The sequence below is a fragment of the Lactuca saligna genome, chromosome 7, assembly GCF_052625555.1.
Source record: "Lactuca saligna cultivar CGN05327 chromosome 7, ASM5262555v1, whole genome shotgun sequence".
NCBI lineage: Eukaryota > Viridiplantae > Streptophyta > Magnoliopsida > Asterales > Asteraceae > Lactuca > Lactuca saligna.
In genome coordinates, this window is record NC_136423.1 from 38,285,325 (window position 1) to 38,291,090 (window position 5,766).

A 5,766-nucleotide genomic window follows, 5' to 3' on the forward strand; every position below is an offset into this window, starting at 1 on the left:
TCAAAGCTTGACAAAAAGCCAGATCTAACCCACTATGAGGCCATCTTGCCTTGGAGATTCATGAATTTGAAAACTTTATAAAGTCCATGCATGCAACAACCAAGAATAAGGAGGAAAAAGGGGCAAAACTCAATATCTATCTACATATATAGATAAAAATCGGATCTTGAATACTCACAACAATCCACAAGAGCACCAAATTGGAGACTAAAGGCTTTGCTTGCTAGATCCTTGCTTCCTTCACACAATCTTCTCCTTTTTTGCTCCAAAATGCCACACTAACTCACAATATGAGAGGAAATGAAGATTAGGTCTCACAAGGTCGATATTAGGGTTTGGAGGCTGATAATAGATCAACCTCAAAGACTTAAGGAGGTTATATTGGGTGCAAACCCTAAAATTTAGGGTTTCTCATCCAACCGTCAACTCGTCGAGTTTTCCTTACCAACTTGTCAAGTTAATCCTAAAAGGTCCACGACCCAGAAACTTTCAACACGTCGACCTGAGGCCATCAACTCGACGAGTTCCATGGGTATTTTGCATTTCAATAACTAAATCATATACCTGGAAGTCGGGATGTTACATCATCTTCAAAAATAGTTTTAGTCTCATGTGAACAATATAAAAGGAAATGAATGATATTTGAAGTGACCTGTACGATATAGAAGATGTTGCTTGTTCTAGAGTTTGTTGGGCCGACACTGAGATCCTTAGGTTTCGCCTGTTTTGGATCTATTTTGATACCAAAGTAAAATTAACAAACAAAACATGAAATAATCTAAAATTAACATCTGGGTATATTTTGATGGTGTAAACCCCTATTTACAAAAGTAAAATTAAACCAACAAAAACATCAATTAATCAAATTTTGATGAAAGCCAATTAGATTCAACACCAAAAATATTAAAATTTACCAAAACTTAAACATAATACCTTGAAATTTATAGAGTTTAAACATACTATTGTGGATTTTTTTTAAGAAATAACAAAATCAAGTAAAAAATAATATATAATCTCGAGAATTAAGATCGATTCAACATACAAAATTTAAACACAACCATGTTGTTGATCAATATCTAACAGAAAAAGTGTTACAGTAAATGAAGATTAAGAAGCTACCTTAGTGAACCTGAGTAAACAGAAGGCACCATTATGGACCAATGAATCTAGGTCTCCAAAAAATCACATCTTTTAGTGATGGATTTTTTAATTCATCTTTAGATAAATAGACAACGAAAGCCTATCGATTTGATGGAAACTATTAAAGTTTCCATCAAACCGATAGGCTTGTGTTGGTTGTTTTTATCATGTAAGAAAGAAGGGAGGAAGGAATTCATGAAGTTTGATCTTGGTTAATTGAATATGATGATAAGAGTTTGTAGATGAAAAAAAGTTGTTTGAATATGATGAAAATTTTACATTAAGTTTATTGCCATGAATATTGTTAATTTTATTTGCTTAGTTATCAAATTTAGATAGTTATTTAGATATTTTATTTGTAAATAAAACGTTTTGCATAATGTTATTTATAATAAGACTTAAATATACTAACAACGAAAAGATGATGTTAAGAAATGACTTCAGATTTAAAGTAGGGCAAAAGGTATGGAGTTAATGTTTTGATAGCAACATTGTCAAGTAAAAACATTTTTGGAACTTTTGGTTCATCACTTCTAACGTTTAATTATTTAATCAAAATGTTTAGAAAGAAAAGTAGACAAATTTTGTAATAAAAAAAAAAATAAAAGAAATTGTTAGTTATTCCTTAAAGGTGTTGTTATTATTCTTATATTATTAACTCTAGAAAGGTGTCCCCCCTTTGGGGGAGGGGGGTTGGAAGGTGTCACTTTTCTATGAAAGTATAGTACATTGCCTGAAATGGTAGTCACACTAAAGTATATTGCTATTCTCTGCAATTCACCTGTGCATTGCTATTTCTTAACCACAGTAAAGTATATTGCTAATTCTTAATTTGACTACTATAAATGAAAGAGGTTTTTAAAGAATATTGGCTCTAACATTTTTTATTTAAGAAAATTTTGAAAGCTTGTCCTTTGACATGAATAACATCCACAATTGGTTTCCATTCCTCCACATGTTCCCCTGTTCATGTAAACTCCCATCTTTTCTATTTCTTTTTGGAAATGAGCAAACATAGCTTTCGAAACAGCAATTGGTAATTTCTCATGGAAATGTAATAAATGTGAACTCCTACGATCACCACTTATCATCCATTGTGTACTATACGCATAACCTGTGAAATAATGGAAAAATAGATATAAATATGACTTCAATTTGTTTTAAATGTAAAAATATAAAGTTCACCTCGTCTATAATGGCTTGGATGTATATGCTCCAACCATGGAGCATAACGTGCTGATATATCTGCACATAAGCCATAAGGAGAATTATTTTTCACTTGATTAAAGCTACATATATATAACTTTACATTCTTAAATTTGTTACCTTTATTCCGAAATATGGGCTACAATACCAACAAATTGATTGAAAAATCAAGAGGTGGGTCCATTATGTTTAATAATATTGTTACTTTGATATAAAGATGTTAAAACATATATAAGGGTAAAATTGACATTTTTAAAAATCTAACAACCAAGGAGTAATTGTAACTTTAAAAAAAATATGCATTTGAGTAGTGAAATTGTAAGGTTAGAAGGGTATCTGAGTATTTCTTTAACAGAGAGGATGTGCTGGAAAGTGAACTTTCATTGGTTTAGGATGGGATGTCGAAATCCATCAGTCCAAGATTGCTATGAATTCCAACGAAATTCAATTCCAAACAAATGAAATCGGTCAAAACAACCAAAACTTCAACAATACCTGGAAAAAAATAACAAAAAAAAAAATCAAAATTCAATCCTAACAATATCATAAAGATGTAACATCCCAAAAATACGAGCCAAAAATTTCATTTTTAAAAACATATACTTAGCAAAACATTCGAAATAAAACGTTCATCAATCATAACATTCTATAAAGATATCACATGTCTGTAAAAACATTTTCATAAAACATAATAATGTCAGAGTACAAATCCCCAAGAAGATCTCATAGTGCGGAATACAGAGCATGTGTGTGATGGGCCGCTACCGCGCCAGTTCATTCCCTTTCGAAGAAGAGGTACCTGAAACCAAAACTGAAAACTGTAAGCACGAAGCTTAGTGAGTTCCCCTAACATACCACATACCATACAATCACATAACATACATATATTGTCAGGCATATCTGGGTGCCCGACCTGCCCCTTCGGTCCTCTCAACCGGATACTATTTAGGATATCTGGGAGCTGGCCTCCCCTTCGGTCCTCTCGACCGGATACTGACCAGTATATCTGGGAGCTTTGCCCCCCCTTCGGTCCTCTCGAGCGGATACTGACTAGCATATCTGGGTGCTGGTCTCCCCTTCGGTCCTATCGACCGGATACTGAGGACTATTTCACCCCCTACTACTACCACATAACATATATATCTCATAATCTATCTAGCATGGTTGGGCATGACCGCCCCTTCGGTCCTATCGACCGGTATACTGGGGACTATCTCCCCCTACTGTCACTAGCTCATATCATCATATCATACTAGCACATTAGCATATCACAGGTAGTAGCAATCCTAGATGAATATCACAGAGACAAACATCTATCATACCATCCTACTGGTGGGTCGGCATTGTGGCCATAGACCCACCGCTACTGGAAGGTAACTCACCTTGTAGCTGCTGATCTGTGTGGGAATGGTCTGTCTACTGCTGCTACTCCGGAAATCCTCTGACTGCAATTCCCACCAAACACTTAGTCAAATATTGCTAACCGACCTCAGGGTAAACTGACCATTTACCCTTAATCAAACCATGAGTCAAAGTCAAAGTCAACTTCCAGTTGACCCGACTCGCCGAGTTGGCTTGTCAACTCGCCGAGTCTCTATCCCTTTGTCTGACCATTATCCCATCTCTACTCGTCGAGTTTTCCTTCTAAGCTGATGACCAAACGTTCTTTATTCTACTCGCCGAGTTGTATGAACAACTCGTCGAGTTCGTCTTCATCTAAAGAACACTATATGCTGAGACTCGCCGAGTTGTATGAACAACTCGCCGAGTCCGTTCTTGACGCAAGAAGATCTTGAACTCACCGAGTCATGGCATTGACTCGCCGAGTTACTACATGAGTGAGTCTGGCTTCCAACCCATTGAGTCACACCCTATGACTCACTACTCCAACCCGCAAACACGAAAAGGGGGAAAACTCGGGGACTCGCGACTCGACTTGCCGAGTCTGCCACATGCAAATACTATACATGCGATTCTGCTTGAATCCAGCCCATATCATTCATAGATCTAGGTTCCTAGGGCCTGGTTTACACGTAAAGTTTCCAACTTTACGTGTAAATAAACACCTATGAGGGTTTTAGGGCTCAAAATGCACCAAAAGAGTGGATCTAGGGCTTTCATGCACTATGGTTCCATAAAGGCAGTAGATCCAAGCTCCTGGAGCTCAATCATGCCTAGATCTAGAGGCTAAACAACTTATCATCAACTCCGATACACAAACAAGATTGGGGAAAGGCTCAAGAAGGACTTTCATGGAGCTACAAGGGATAATGAGCATGAAAACAGAGGGAAACTGAGTTATACCTCAAGGAAATCATTGAAATAACACCAAGATGTCTGGCCTCCTTCTTCTCTTCTTGATCTACTCTCCTTTTCTCTCAAAATCTTCAAGAAAACACATCAAAGCACTTCAATCTCACAAGGAACAAGGGTTGGACGATAAAGGGAGCTCTGAGGGTGAAGGGGGCGAGCTTGGGGCGGATAAGAGGGCTTAAATAGGGTGCAAGCTCTTGAAATTTAGGGTTTCATCAGAATATGGACTCGCCGAGTCCAGAATATGGACTCGCCGAGTTGCCAACTTAAACGTGTTCCAGATCCCGTCTCTACTCGGCGAGTCGGGCCTACAACTCGCCGAGTCCAAGGCTAAAATGAAAAACACGAAGATAGATTTTACGTACCAGGAACCAGGTGCTACAAAAGATACTCAATCAAATGCACAAAACAAACCTAACAAATTAGATCCTAATCCTTTAAATTTTAAATTCAATTTTGTAGTTATTAAACAAAAAAACAAAAAAGATTAAAATCTAAAAATCTAAAACTGATAATGTTGGTCATTTTATTTATAACTCGTTTAAATAATCAGATTCATTCAAACACTTAAATAATTACTTAATTTTTCTTTATAACTCATCAACTAATGTGTGATTATAGTTTAGGAAATACATATTAACTGCTTATTGTTAACATACTTGTTAAACACTAACTATCACATGAAAAACATGTAACACGGTAACTTCAAATTAAAGAAAATATCCAATTTGACTGGACAAAGTAATGGAAATTTAAAATATGCCTTGAAAATTATATCTCAAATTCGTTCTATCAATATAAGAAACAACTTTACATAATTTGTTGTTAGTCTGTAGCTTTTTGTTATAAACTTATCAATATGAATGATAAAATTAGTAAAAAATATTGTCATCTATCCAACGATAAAAAATTAAGAAGAAGGATCAAAACATACATCATCCTCATCCACTAATTCCATAAGTTGAGATCAGCAAGGGGTTGTATCTGCAGGTGCCACTCATGGAGTATTAGCCCATTAGGAATATACATACGGTGATACCTGACGTTTGGTTGTCCATCCAGTATGACCTTCAAAATATTAAAGACTGATACGTCCTAACAAAGCAA